Genomic DNA, 16,447 nt, shown 5'->3' with positions numbered 1-16,447 from the left:
GATGCATAGAGAATGAAAACAGTAAAGGAGAACACACTCCATGCATCTCGCCCGGCTGGTTACCATAAGCTTGGTCCTGGGATAATCCAAATGACCGAGATCATTGGATATAGTTTCCTAGGATTCCCATTATATTGGAACTCCATGGAAAGCCAAGGACAAGGTTGGGATCGAATTCATTCGGTTCCCAGTTAAGAGCCAGAAGGCCTCATAAAGGTAACTGCTTCTGGCAACCAGCCGTGCTAAGATGCACATAGCATGCTGGAATTAGAAGAATGCAAAGAGACAGCATGATCACTAATAAAGCAGTACTAGGTACTGATCTTAAAAGCAAAGCAGCTTATCTATTTGCTATGTAGGGCTATCTTAGTCTTATGATAGCTACAGTGAGGGGGTGCAAGTATTCTTGACGCCTCCGGGGCATCCGGCAAGCCGTCGGCATGCCGGAGCTCGCTCCAGCATAGATTCTGGCATTAGAACAGACAATTTTCAAAAGTCAGTTAGATACCAGGATGGCGGCTGCCGGCACAGCGGCGGCACGCCGGCAAGGAGCGGCGGCTCCGGCAGCCGGAGGATGCCAGGTTGGTGACTGGGATAAGGATGGTACAGGTAGTATCGGGTTGCCGGCAGTATATGCCGGCACTCCGGTGATCGACCGGCAAGCGGACGATTAGATAGGAGTAGGAGAGCCGCCGGTAGTAGCCGGCGGCAGCCGGCAGTCCCTCGGTACACGGGGGGCTGGCGGCAAGGGTAGGGAAGTCACCAAGAGGGAGGCAGGTATTGCCGACAGTAGAGGCGGCAAGAGACCGGCACCCGGATAGATAGAGAGACAGGGGGAGGGGGGAAGGAATGCAGGAAGTACCGTCAGGGTTCCAGACATCCCTCCCCCTCCCTGAGAGGGTGTACCCATGATAGAGACAGGCTCTAACATCCATAAGCAGGGGTCACTAGGGACCGGGAGCAGGTAGCCCAAGGGAGGGCTAGGGAACACCCAAGAGGGGGGGGGGAGACTCCCCTATGCAGAACTACACTAGTAACTAACCTTATAGGACACTATGAAGGTATATGTACCAGAGCAGACTGCACAGGGAAGCTCGGGTAGCCCTACTCATCCACCCTAAGGAGGATTTGTAGGACAGGGGACAGATGAGTATAAGCTAACCTAAGCATAGGCTAGGCTATACAAGAGATAGGTGGGGAGGGAGAAGAGAGAGGTCTTCCCAGGAAGGGTTTCTGTACCAGAGCGGCCACTAAGGGAAGGGAGGACACTCCCTAACCTAAGATCAGGCTGATCGGCTAAAACGGTGCAAGAGTACAGTTTCAGCATGGAACAGAGAAACCTTCCTAACCCGACCTAGAGCAGGGCTAAAAGTCCTGAACTAGGCAAGGAAGAAGACATATCGCTATCGCAGGAAAGTCATAGACTATCCTAGCCATAGAGGTAGGCTAGCCTAACCTCACTCTCAGACGCAATCCTAAAGGGGGTTCATTCCTTTAGGGAGGACTGAGAGGCGATATATATACTCTATTAGACAATTAATCCCTTTACTCAGAAAAGGGATCAAGGCTAAATAGAGGGAATGCCAAGGCAGGGGATGAAGGAAGCATATAGGGGTCCTAAGGTTAGGTTAGGCTAGAAAGAATCACTGACTAGCCTATCCCCTATATGGTCCCTAAAGGCGAAAACATTTGCATCACTAGTCAAAAGTATTGTAAAATAATAATGCCACTATCTTCATAACTTAGTCTAGGATCACTAATAAATCATGCATGAACACTTGTATGTAGGCTCCTGGCCTGGGGGCTATAGTAGCCGACTGGTATGAGGTCAATCGATGACCGATAAAAAGCGTCTAAACACGATATAAAAGTTCCTAGCTATGAAGACTAAATAAACTAATGTATTCGATTAGTATATAATGCCGGAAGCGTTGTTGTGGCTAGCTAAATAAGACATGCAAAACAACAACGACGCCATAAAATGGCGGGTCCGGTAGAGGCACAGCTCTGCCACAAAACATCAATTATTTCGCAAAATAATATTTACTTTACGGCCAGAGCTTAATTAAACAATACTGGAACCTTGTACTCAACTTTCCAGAAGAAGGCGAGGCTGAAGGTAACGACATAGCGAAGATGCAAAGCGATAAAGTTAACACAAGGGAAAATCCGTCTAAGTAGGGCAGCTACTAAACAAAGGATAAAGACGCGCGTGACGTCATTAGAGCAATGGCGTCGTTTGTTTACGTCTCGAGTATCAGTAGTAGCCACGAGTGAGATTAGCTGTGGAACGGCTCCCAGCTATTCTCAGCCCTTACACACCGAAGCATTAACTCTGTTCGGGGTGGAGATAGCTATGTGGCACGTTCAGACATGCGTGTCCCCTGTTGTATTACGATGTCTTAAAGGGAAACCTTTGAGATACTCGCTCCAGAAGTTAGAATTCTGTGATAACCTGTGGTTAAATTCTCTGGGAATATCTTAGTAGTCTTATACCCAAGGAAGCTACCAAACAGGAACCTTCCATCAGGACGCCATGGCTTGAGCCCAAAAAGTATTTTATCACTGGTCCCTCTACCCTTTGTGCTTCACTCAGCTCATTTTCAGTATTATGGTTCAAAATGTTACCCATATACTCTTAATTATTCCATAACTACGCAATATATTTCTACCTCTATCATTGCATTGCCAGTTGCCCATGTCCTGTAACTTCTGAAGTTCGAAATCTAATATACTTTCAGACTTGCCTTGTTCCTAATCTTTCATTTAATTACTACCTGCTCTCCCAATAGCTTTACCCACTTGTAGAACCTATCTTTGTACCATTCCTCCGCACCCTGCACATGCCCTACTTTCTAGTCCTTAAGATGCCCTCTTAACAGACTTTACCATTTTCTTTCGACACTATCTGCTAGTTCTTTCCACCAATTCTCGTTTCCTTACACATTTCTCATACCCACTCAGATATTCTCCACTGTTACCATGTCCACTTTAAATTCAACCTTTCCAATAGTCTCTATGCTAAATTGCACACTATATTCTACTGCAAGCGCCCAACCCCTAGTTATAATTATCCTTTCTACCTCTCACTGTAAGACCTACCTCAATTCTAAATCATCTTAGGGTTTATCTCATTTCAAGGACCGATACTACCAATCTCACGTAGTTTAACAAGCTTCTCCAAAAAAAACTTTACAGTTCATCACTAACCAGGATGTAATCTATTTCGCTTTTCCCTTCCACTTTCATTAGGTTATCAGGTGCTTATATCCTTCTCTATGCCAATACTTTTCGCATTAGTCAACTTTCAAACCTTAAACCTATAATTACTGTTTGATAGCTACCATTTTTACCGTCATTGCCAATGTGTAATCGATTCTTACCTTGGGGTGAATTGTCAAAATCATCTTCACATGTCTCTTGCTGGTCTTAGGATTAAATAATTAGTGTTCATCTTAGACCTCCAGCCTTAGCAGTCCAGCATCACACTGCCCTGAAAAGAAAAGTTATTTTTAATAGGTTTCAAAGCTTCAGTACACTAAGAATAAACTGAATAAGAAAGATTGCTCAATCAGATTTAAACTTTATAATTTCTACACTTATCACAAGTACTTTGATAGTCAATTGGGAATATTTTGTTCTAAGCAATTATTTGATCGCCCATAGATATACTCAAATTATGAGTCCCACCATATCACTTCCTATATGCTAAGAAATGAGCCAAGTAGCTAGTTAAACTTAAAACTGTCTCTTCGAAGTGTGGATTAAATATATGTATGTGGTCGTTGGGAGAGTTATGCTTTCTTCATCCATCTGAAATGAGTATTATACAGAGTTAAATTTAATCAAGCAAGCTTAGAAGAGATAAATTATTACAAATACGTAACCTTTAGGTAACCAGAATTCTTTTAATTCCTGATGATACTTTAGTATTTCCTAAGACTTGTTCAAAAAATGGTAGGGCTTTAATCTATAACAAAATTACTTGAGAACCAGTTAAGATTACAACTGAATTTCCCGTCAATGAATAACAGATAGTTCTACCTCAATTCTTTATATATACCTATACGTAACTTTGGAAATAATTGGTCGTGTTTATTAGAGTATTTGACTATCGTGTCTATTAAGAGCATTAGATTAAAGTTTGCCTATAGTTAAATTGCACTTTAATAACAAGGTGTGAACTGTCTACAAGTATGACAATTGACAAGGAGATATTAGAGGTAATTAATGTTTACTCGAACGTCCCATTGAAGTAGAATGTAGAGCACTTATGTGGCTTAGCATCAGGTATTGTAGACAAATATTGCCAACGTATTAAACTGCATGTCGTATGCTTTGTCTAAATACAAGAAATAATAGAATGTGTACAATAACTTATCAAGTCAACACAACCGGACGTCCACCATGACTTGCGTTGTGCAGCCAACAAATAGTTTATACGAGAATAGATGGTTTTAAATTATTGGAACCTTGATTTATGTCTACTGTAGGGTCTAGGGCAGGGGTGGCCAACCTTTCGTTTCCCATGCACCAATTTTTTTCACTTCTAATTCAGATGCGCCACATCCCTTAAGTATGGCAATATTATTTGTCATTTATATATATAAACATTATATATATATATATATATATATATATATATATATATATATATATATATATATATATATATATATAAATATATATATATTTAGATATTTAGATATATATATATATATATATATATATAATATTTAGATATATATATATATATATATATATATATATATATATATATATATATATATATATATATATATATATATAGTGTGGACAGATGTAGCAGTTGTAATAGAAAGGATTTAAAATAAATACAAAGTGAACTGTATTGACACTTTGAATTTGTATTTATAATATTCATTAGTTATTTTTGAAAGTACTATTAAAAATATATGAAAATAATTAGTAGTTTTAAAAAAAAGTAATTGCACATGCAGGAAAAATAAACATAACTAGGTTTAAAGAGACTTTTGCTTTGCTTTGCTTTCACCAAATCTGTAATATTAGGAGTTAAATTAGTAACTGAGAGCAAGACGGTTCAGATTTGAGTCTGATAGTCACGACCTCAGTTTGTTCTTGATCGTTTTCATGGATAAAAAAGCTTGCTGGCATCTGTATGTTATTTCAAAGCGACAGGTATAACTTTGGGCAAATTTTCTCAGTTCTGGAAAATGTTCACCTGGTAATGATCGCCAAAAATTAAGCCTTTCAGATGCACTTGGGAGTGAGGGCAGTTCATTAAATTTACTCTTCAGTACTGAATTTGCTCTTAGATCAATAAGTTCCATCTGTATAATACTAGGCATCTTCAGAATGTTATTTTCAGTAAGTGAAAAGGGAATTATAAATGCAAGCATGCACAAAATCACTAAAACGACTATCAATGGCCTCTTGCAGTAATATGATTTTTCCAAAGTATTCTGTAAAGATGGTATTATCTTCAGCACATTCACTTTGTTCCTTTAAATGTGGAAATTCGCTCAACTCCTTGTTTTCTAACTGAGAGATAAACAGTTTTAACTTCATTTTGAATGCACTGATATCATTTACTAAACTAGGAAACAATTTATCTTTGCCCTGCAGTTTTGAATTTAGGTCATTGAGATGACTGGTAATGTCAACTAAAACTGCTAAATCAAATATCCACTTTTCATCACACAGCAGATTCGTCCAAGGCTAATGAAAAGAAAGAGCATGCATGGACACGGTCCTTCAGTTGCTCAGATACATCACGAGAAAGTTCCTTAATGCGTCTTGTAATTGTCTGCTTTGAAAGAGCTATTTCGTTTACCTTTCTTTCAATACTTTTATAGCCAACATATTTTGCAAATTTTGGGAGACTGTTTAACAATATCTTCACCATCAGAGAAAGGCTTATGTTTTTTAGCCTACACACAAGCAATTTCGTTGGATGCTTCGAGCATTGCCAGACTTTCACAATCTCTCTTAACAAGGAGGTTTAACCTCTTTTTCATATCCTCTTTTTTTTCTTGACCACATATTCTTTCCGTAACACAGAGCCAGGCACTAACTTTTGTTTTTCTTCAATTTCAACTTTGTGTTTCTTATAGTGCCTGCTAAGATCGTGTCTTCTGTCATCTGAAAGAGTGCTTTCACAAACAATACGCATTGGTTTTCCTGAAGGACTCGCAATGGATAAAAATTCATTTTCCCACAGTTCATTAAACTGACGTTTGCTATCACTTTTTGCTTTTCTTTTGCTCATGTTCTTTTTCACTGTGATGGGCAAACCACCTACCAAAAAAAAAAAAAAAAGGTTAAACTTATTGAATGTTCAAAAAGAGATGATTTCTTCATAAATCATCAAATCGAGAACAAATAATTTTGTTGAGAAACAGAGAAGGGAGGGGGACCTTCATGAAAATATAATGATTATTATTATTATCGCCACAAACTGAGCAGAAAAGGCTCATATACAATACATAAAAAAATAGACATGATGATAATCAAACGATGACGCCTAAAGTGCTTGAAAATATATGGTTCATCAGATAAAACAATATTTGTAAGTTTCGAAAATGCAAAAGTTCAGTTATTCACATACCCTGAATTATGAGTACATCGGGATAACACTCCAAGCGTCAACTCTAAACTGGCTCGTAATTTTTTTTGTATTTTTCCACATGGCAATCAGTGCTATTGCTTGACGATTCAACGCCAGAAAAGTATAATGCGTGCGCATTTATGTACAAATGTCGCGGTTATTAACTGCAGTATATTTGAAATATACATCTTTAAGCAACAATTGAATGCTGTTTGAGTGTTCAAGCAACATTTTAGGGTAATTCACTTCAGGTATATAATGATGACGCATTATTGTTTAAAGATGACTAATAGATGCACATGGAACAATAAAATCAAATGAAAATTATTTCTGTTTTAGATTAGAACAAATCTCTGTAAAACTCACTTCTAGCTATAAGTTACTTAAATTCTCATTGTATTTTTTTTTCTGAAAATAGTATTATCATTATTATTATTATTTTTTCTTTTATTTATGAGCAGGCATGTTTTTTTTTTTTAATTATCTCTGGGGTTTAGTGCGCCACTCATAATCGTGCCATGCGCCACTGTTGGCGCATGCGCCATAGGTTGGCCACCCCTGCTCTAGGGACTTTAATTATGGGGCTCAAGACTATACAATGAGCTTCCATTAGACTTCCGAAAGACTATTTTAAGGCTTTCAAAAGGAAACTGAAGATGAAGACAGTTTCTATGTGATTTGACAAACTAGCAATATGCGGTGTGGTATATTTAATGCCTTGGAATGATAAAATGACAAGGGCCTATAGAGTAAGGTTCCCCTGCTGTATATGACCAGAAAATTAGCCTTTAAAGTACAACTACCAAATCAACGTAATTGTCTTCAACAAAATCGAAGATTTTTGCAAGGATATGTATTAATTTGTTTATTTGGGAGCAACGGTCCACAAAAATTACTGCACCTATTTAGACCAAACTTTGTAGTCAGGTTGGGTATGACCCAAGGATGAATAACAATTTTTGGATAACTTTCATCAAAGTACAAGCACACTTAATTCTTATATGAAATTCGAAAAAAGAAAAAAAAATAAAAAAGTCATCAGTAAGTACAGGCGACAATAATTTTACCTTTGTTATCTTATGGGTTGGTGACCGTAATATCACTCCTTTACGTAAATATATGTTTTTAAAATAAAATCTTGAATAATGTTAACATGCATATACTGTTTAAGGAAAATTTTTTATCAGTACGCAAACTTTCTTTAAACAATCTTTGTTAGTTTTATGTTCGTCAATATCACTGAAAAAACAGAACCAATTTCAACGAAACTTATTAACATATGGGGTGTGACAAGGACATCTCCCATTAGATTTTGGGGGAAATGCACCAAAGTCAAAGTACGCCGTGGAGTCAAGAACAAAAGTGCTTGTTTGCGAACATTAGAAAGCTACAGAGCAAATTTTAACGAAACTTTACATTGGGTATGACCCAAGAAAAATCAATTAGATTTTGAAAAAATACATTGAAGTACAAGTACGCAGTGGAGTTAAGAGCAAAATAAGACAGGAGGCATACTCTACAGTGCACACCTCTAGTTTATACTGAATTGAAAAAAAAAAACTCTTTTTATTATAACTTATTAACCAGTCCCTAAAAATAATCACTTTGTTGGCAAAATTACTTTAATTATATTTAATCTAATCTTTAAAAAAAAAATATGATTAAAACTAATAGGCAAAATTTCTATAATTTGATGGCTGCTTTTCCGGTCCCATACAGCAGGGGAACTCCACTCTACAGGACCTCCACTGTCGTTTTAACAGTGTTCGTTCAGAGTAGTTAAAATTTCATATCGCGTATTGTTCATTTACTGTTAAATCGTCACTCAAAAGACTCATAAAATAAGAGTCTTCAGTTTCCTCTTGAAAGCCTTAATGCCTTTGATCATTTGAATGCTTCGTGAGAGCTTATAGTCTCGGGGCCGAATATTTAAAAGGCTCTGGAGCCTACAGTTGTCTACGGGCCGACCAAGGTAAAGGCCCGTGCCAACAAGAAGAGTTGGCTGTAATACTCCACGATCGAACTACAGTAGACATATCTAGGTTCCAATAGATCTTAAACTATATTCCAAGTTTTATATTAACAGTGCCAGTTCCGTGGGCCGAAGATAGCACTCAAATAACTAATGGATTCAAGGCCACATTTTGTCTGGACCAATTCGTCAACTTACGATCAATTTTTACCAGAATTAAAACATCCCTAGTCCGAGACGTCAACAACCACTTTACTTTCATGGCTGCTTTCCTGGCACTATCACGCAGGGGAACACTGCTCGCTACAGGACCTACACATTAATTTTATACGTTCTTAGGTATCTTATTATACTGCATAACTGGAGTTTGTCAAGTCCATACATATGTAACTTACAGAAGTATTCAAAGTTTTCGTATTAGAAATTTCATTCATTAGTAACAGGTCATCAACATTGTCAATCAGACCCAGGTCAACAGAACATTCAACTGCTGATATTATGGGAAAAAAAATACATAGGAATTATGACTAACAAATGCACTTCCAAAATTATAAAAAAAAAAAAAAACTATCATTCAATACACGATCGTTGGCTGCAGCCAGTAAAACAAATTTGAAAGTCAGCCTATAAAATTTTTTTTCAATTATTGCCAAAACCTCGCTACAGACCAACAGCTATTCCTTTCCCTGGCTTGCATCCCCCTCTACCGCTCTCTGGAGGCTTTAGCAAACTAAAAAAAAAGACTAGTAAAAACTATCCTTCACGTATGCTAATTACAACTAATTAAACAGGAACAACCATTAGCACTTTCCTCCAGCGGGAGCTTTCTCTTTTCCCCAAAACCTGTTTTAGCCATTTTTTTTCTAATTCCTTCTCAGGGAACTTCTCCTTGATTGTACACAGGCCTTAATTCTTGTGCAAAGAGTTAATATTTTGGAAAATGGTTTAACTTTCCATAACCCCTTCTCACACCTGTTCTAGCAGTTTTTAAAAGTGTCATTTGGTAATCCAAATAAAATTCTAACAAACTCCTGGTTCTAAGGTTCTCTCTAGATATTTTACATCACCCAGTTATCACCCGGATTACCCGCTTCCTTCTGTGTAGAAATTCCCTTTCTCTTTTATAAGAGAAAAAAATTCAGCCAATGTAGTCCACTGAGGACAAAAGTCTCAGACACGTCCTTACTCATCTCGGGGGGTTGGCCAGTTATCAACACTGGCAGTGTCAATAGGTGATTCAGAATTTTAGTCAGATCGATCACAAGACTAGCCCTGACTAGTACAGCTTTGCATATGGCGATACGTAAACCCTTTTCACCATGTTGAGGTATTCAGACTCAAAGGTTCCCTTCTATAAAAACACATCCATTACCTTGAAACCCAAGTCAATATGACAAAAACTAAAATTCTAGGTTTGTTATCCACTAAGCGTTACAACATTTACGAGCTTTACGTCGAGCCAGTTGTTTAGAAGCAAATTACCGCCAAGATTAGTATAACTATCTCCATGTATAGTCTATCTCACAAAGAAAAAAGGAAAACTCGTTAATATGGATAGATGAAGCAACAATAAACAATTTTCATAACAGTCCACAGTTTAACGAAAAGTTTGGTTTCAAATATCACAAAACTGTATAGCTATATTAAATAAATTTCTAGCCGTATTTAGCTTTATTCATAATTACTTATGTGAATTGTTAAGGTCTGGAATACTTGAAAGGTGACAACATACTAATAGGTAGGAGCATAAGCACAAATTAAGGTACGTAAAAAGATTTAAAACTACTGAAAAAGTGCAATACATTAATTTCACACTTGTCGTTTATGCATTATATACACTACACATAAATATACACATGTATATGCATCGTTACATTCTCAAACTGTTCTTTGCCAAAATTTCCAGAACTATATAGGTGCACATATGAAAAAATGTGCTAAGTTTACTATGTAAAAGTTCAATACGAAAATACCTGGGCTTAATTCAAAAGCCAAAATGAAAGCTCCGAATTGTGAACTTCATATGCAAATAAAGATTTCTCCTCAACGCAAGTCAAGACCATTAATATAACCATTTCCAGACAGGGTCGCAGTTTCCAGGCAGCCCTCTTACACTTATACCGTAATTTTAGTCTGAAATTCTCAGTAAAAATATACTTCTCAGCCTACTTCAATAAAATACAGAACTAATTTTACCTACTTAGTTATAATCTTTTACGGTTGGTGACAAATCACTCTTACGTCAATAACAGTTTTAAAAAAAATACTTAAATAAATCTCACCAGGCATTTAGTTTTATGATGCAAATTTTCAAAAGTAATAGGCTACAAATACCTAATTCATTTAAATTATGAGACTAACGATGTACCCTTTATATAGAAAAATTAAGCTTTAATAATCAAGGAATACAAGAAGGAATACAAGGCGGGGGGGGGGGGGGGGCGCCGCTTTCCTGGCTGACGTTCTGGTGAGCATCTATTCTGATGAAACAAATCAGACCTTTAACCTTTACTAAACTCAATGCTACCAATTTAGTAAATATATTGTCCATTTATAGTTTGAATCTAGAACAAAGTTTCCCTACTAAGTTCACTAGCTTGTGTAACATTCTACCCACTAAGCATTTACTAGTTTTTCCCTATTAAGTTCACTAGCTTGTGTAACATTCTACCCACTGAGCATTTACTAGTTTTTCCCTGCTAAGTTCACTAGCTTGTGTAACATTCTACCCACTAAGCATTTACTAGTTTTTCCCTATTAAGTTCACTAGCTTGTGTAACATTCTACCCACTAAGCATTTACTAGTTTTTCCCTACTAAGTTCACTAGCTTGTGTAACATTCTACCCACTAAGCATTTACTAGTTTTTCCCTATTAAGTTCACTAGCTTGTGTAACATTCTACCCACTAAGCATTTACTAGTTTTTCCCTATTAAGTTCACTAGCTTGTGTAACATTCTACCCACTAAGCATTTACTAGTTTAATAAGTTTGAAAAATATAATTTAAGTTAAAAATATTGCCTATAATTAACCTTCCTTAGTTGGACACAATCGTGGCTTTCAACTGAAACATTCAGGTTTGAAAAGTTAGATTAAAGTTGAAAGTATTGCCTATAATTAACCTCCCTTGAAGACATTTATCGCGTCTTTCAATTCAAACATTAAAGTTTGAAAAATTAGATTAAAGTTAAAATGCCTGCCTATAATTAACCTCCTTTAAATGGACTATTTATCGTGGCTTTCAACTCTAACATTTACGTCTTCCACAAAGTCACAGTATCGAAACTGCCCATAATACAAATAACGTTCATCGAATGTTTTGAAATTTTGATAGGATATAAACTAACCCATATGGTAGACTGCAGCTAGCACAAAGTATTTCATTAAAATGGCATCTGGAAGTGCTATAATTATAAGCAAAATTTAAGCAATGAACCTTTCGAATAATATAATAGATATTCCGATAAAATTAGCCATGACAACTACCATATTAACGAAATCATAAAATAAAAGTTGTCATAATTTTGCTATAATCCCCAGATTAAAAGTAATGAAAATGTTTCGTTATATGATTGATATGGACCCACCCGAGTAGTAGTTCACTACTTCAATGGAAGGTTGGATTTAAACCCTAAACAAGTAAATAAGTAAAAGTTCACATTTTTTTTTCGCAGCATTCATATAAGTTTCGAGTGGTTGAATATCCAGACCATTTTAAAATCACTAAATACTAAAAATGACCGGATAGGTTAAGGTATTAATTTTGTAAATAAACTTTAATTTCCCTTGTGCAAAAAAATCTTAAAACTTGCAGTAATGTAATAAAACCAAGAGCAAATGGTAAATTTGGTGAAAGGGCTTACAGCTACTGTGCGCCTAGACATAATAAACTGCCAACTGAAATGAAGGACCTAAAGGGCGCAATTGAATTTAAGAAGAAACTAAATACATTTCTTTTCACAAGATCATATGATCTGTGAAGATGCTACAATCAAAGAATTGTATGAGTTATAATGAAGATGTTTTGTTAGATTGATATGGACCCGCCCGAGAAGTAGTTCACTCGACTTCAGTGGAAGGTTGGATTTAAACCCAAAACAAGTAAAATGTAGCATGCGCAATTAGTAGTTCAATCGTAAAGTCCATCAAATCAAAAAGTCCATCAAATCAAACCACGAAGGAGAGACTTGAGAAAACGTCCAATCAGTTATCAACTTATCAAACCATGTCAATTCCGGGCTTTCATGGTTCAAAACCGAAAATATCAGTGACTACCTATAGTTCTTTCGCATAAGAAAATGAAAATGAGAATGAGTAAAACTTTTCAATCCATGTCAATTCCGGGCTATCATGGTTCAACACCGAAACTAATCAGTGACAACGTGAAGTTCTTTCGTATATATATATATAAAAAAAAAATAAAATAATGAGTAAGACTTGACCAGGATACAATCATGCACTGAACTAAATTGTTTAATATGCAAAAGTCAATCTTTAAGTAAAACTATGTCCAATCTAAAGCAACACTTAGCCGCTAGTAAGAACTAGCGTAGACAATACCATTTATATTAATACTTTCATGAAAAATTCCAAATTCAATACACCAAAGACTGCTAAAATATTTCGGTGGTTGATAAATGAAAGTTATGACTACCAAAGCACACTTAAATATTTACCACTTTTCGAAAAATAAAAAAATGCTCGTAACAACGCATTAGTAAACGCTCGTAAAAAAAAAAAAAAAAAAAAAAAATTTCAATAAATATGAAGAAATCCGGAACATAATTCACACCCGGAGAGATTCAGTTATGCTGCACCGAGACTAACGACCTTCCACTATGTCAAGAATAGCACAAATGTGGCTGCCTTCAAGAAAAACCTGAAGAATTATCTTTTTAGAAAGTGTTATAATAGTGACCTGAAAACTTAAGCCTGAATACAAATGCTAGCGAAATAACTGATAACGATACAGAGCAAAATATTAACTGGAAAGGAATTATGTTTTCACACACCAAGGCCCGCCTGAACAGACCTTTAGTGTTTGATGGAGGGCGAGAAATAAACCTCTAAAAGTAAAAGTAAAAGTATTCCTAAAGGAATTAACTATTCAGAAAAAAGGTAACTAAAATTTTATCAAGGGTACTTCACCCTTGATAAAATATTTTCCACAATTCGAAAAAGTTGCAAGAGACGCATGTAACTGTATTAGTCAACGCTCGTAAAAACTAAAAAAATCTTATTAATAAATTCACACCCGGAGAAACTCCTTAAGGGACTAACTATACTGGAAAAAATAAATTTAAATACATGAATAAAAATACAAAAGTTAACTAGAAAAAAAAACCGGTAAAATTACCGGAGAGATTAACTAGACAAACTTACTTTACATTTTCCACATTTCGAAATATTTACAAGTACATGTAACTCTACGCATTAGTCAACGCCCGTAAAAAAAAATACTAATTTTCATGAATGAAGAAACCCGGAACAATTCACACTGAGAAATTCCTAAAGGGATCAACTACACAAGTTACTACTACCGAAGTACCCTTAATAAAGTCATTCCACATTTCGAAATATTTACGACAAATACATGTAACACTACGCAGTAGTCACCACGCCCGTAAAAAAAATATTAAATAAAGAACAATAATTCACACCCGGAGAGATTCCTAAAGGAATAGACTTTCAAGAAAAAAAAAATAAACCTGTCTAAGAACCTTTAATGAAATATTTTCCAAATTTCGAAAAATTTACAACAAATGCATGTAACTATTAGTCAACGCTAGTAAAAAAAAAAATTAAATAAAATTTTCAATAAAATTACACCCGGAGAAACTCTTGAAGGGACTAACTGTACTGGATAAAGCAAAATTGAAATAAATAAAAAACCTGGATAAAAAAAAAAACAATCTGTAAAATTCCTAGAGATTAACTGTACAAAGAAATTAGAAAATAAGTACTCATTAATATTTTCCACATTTTGAAATTACAAGTAAATGTAACACTAACTTTGGTCAACGCCCGTATAAGCAAAAAGAAAAAAAAAAAAAAATTATAAATGAAAAAAAATAAAATAAATAAACAAAAAACATTTTCAAGAAATCCGGAACAATTCACACCCGGAGAAGTTCCTAGAAGGATCAACTAAACGAAAAAAAAAAAAAAAAAAAAGTTAAGACTGCCGAAGTACACTAAATAGTCTTTCCACATTTGGAAATATTTACAAGTACATGTAACACTACGCATTAGTCAACGCTCGTAAAAAAAAAAAAAAAAAAAAAAAAAAAAAAAAAAAAAAAAAAAAAAAAAAAAAAAAAAAAACTAATCTTCAATATATTTGAAGAAATCCGGAACAATTCACACCCAGAGGAATTGGATTAACCACGCAGGAAAAAAATTTAAGACTGCCGAAAGTACACTTGATAAAATATTTTCCAAATATCAGACAATATACAAATACACGTAACAACGCATTAGTCAGTACGCTCGTAAAAAACAAGAAAACTAATCATTTTCAATAAATATGATTAAATCAGGAACAATAATTCACACCGAGAAATTCCATGAAAAAAAAGAAAAAAAAAAAAAAGACAGCCGAGTACCCTATTTTCCACATTTCGAAAAATTTACAACAATTACATTTGACCATGTAATAATCAACACTCAACTAAAAAAAATAAATTTTCAATAAATACGAACTAACAAATTCCTAAAGGGACTAGCTAAACTGAAAAAAATAAAAATAAAAGAAATAATCAGAGAAATTACAAAAGGGACAAACTATACTGAAAAAATAACCTGAGAAATTCCTGAAGGGATTACCTAAAAATAAAAGTACAATAGCCCGGCAAAATTCCTTAAGGGGTTAACTCTACAGAAAAAAAACTCCTAAAGGTATTAACTACACAAAAAAAAAAAAAAAAAAAAAAAAAAAAAAAAAAAAAAAAAAAAAAAGAACCGGAGAAATTCCTAAAGGCTTAATTCTACCATGAGCGAAAAAAATTACATGGTTACCTTTCAACACGATCGTCTGATGCACCAACGTTCACAGTCACGGGCAAAAAGAACTGCGTCAGAATTCACGGGTTGCTCAACAGTTCTGAACAGCGAACAAGGACTACGAAGTGCATACAAGGAAGATCTAACTACGTCAGACAGTTTCCCCACAGCCAATCAGAAGCCTCAACCATAAACGAACGCAGAACTGTTTTTTATTCTTCTCTCTCATTGGCTGGAATTTTTAAAACCGAGTTTTTATTGGCTCGTTGGATCAGTTACTTTCGATTTACGAAAAAGAAAATTCTTGATACTGGAGTTTTGATTTATGATAGGCGTTTTTTTTTTTCACAATAAATGAATAAATTTACAGGTAGATATATTTTTCTTTACATGATTTGGGAAAAAAATAATTGAATTTAGAAGTACGACACTGGAATAAAAATGTCCCTACAGCTTTTCAAAACTTTGGAATAACAGAAACTAGCTTCTATTTTGGCTATGAATAAAACATTTTTAAAATGTTTATAAATAAATGTTTGTTTCTAAAATTTTGATAAAAAATAATTGAATTTAAAAATACGACTCTGAAACAAAAGATGTCCCTACATCTTTTTATAATTTTGGAACCAGACACTAACTTCTATTTTGTTTAAAAAATGAAAGCTCTTTTAAAGAAATAACTCTGTATCATTAACTGAAATTTTGGAGAGATATGAAATCAAATATGCAGTAGATTACGGTATATAAATTAAAATTCATATAGTATATCAGTGTGTTGGAATATAAAAAAAAATAGTCCTATTATTTGTAGTGTAAATATAGTCGTTGTCACAATCACACAATCATATATGCACATACTACAGAAT

General features: G+C 35.0%; 1 long non-coding RNA gene across 2 annotated transcripts in view; it reads right to left on the bottom strand.

The window, feature by feature from the left end:
• LOC137657821 (uncharacterized) overlaps nucleotides 1–15,738 on the bottom strand; it is a 31,724-nt gene extending 15,986 nt beyond the window's left edge. For both annotated transcript variants that reach the window (XR_011047209.1, XR_011047210.1), the window contains exons 1-2: nucleotides 15,597–15,738; nucleotides 3,384–3,493 (exon numbers count right to left, since the gene is read on the bottom strand). This is a non-coding gene — a long non-coding RNA (uncharacterized lncRNA). The remainder of the gene's footprint in view (nucleotides 1–3,383; nucleotides 3,494–15,596) is intronic.
• Nucleotides 15,739–16,447: the final 709 nt, after the last annotated feature.

Source organism: Palaemon carinicauda, chromosome 18 (assembly GCF_036898095.1).
Source record: "Palaemon carinicauda isolate YSFRI2023 chromosome 18, ASM3689809v2, whole genome shotgun sequence".
NCBI classification, from domain to species: Eukaryota; Metazoa; Arthropoda; class Malacostraca; order Decapoda; family Palaemonidae; genus Palaemon; species Palaemon carinicauda.
The sequence above is the reverse complement of the archived record's forward strand: the minus strand, read 5'-3'. Positions and strand labels throughout refer to the sequence as shown.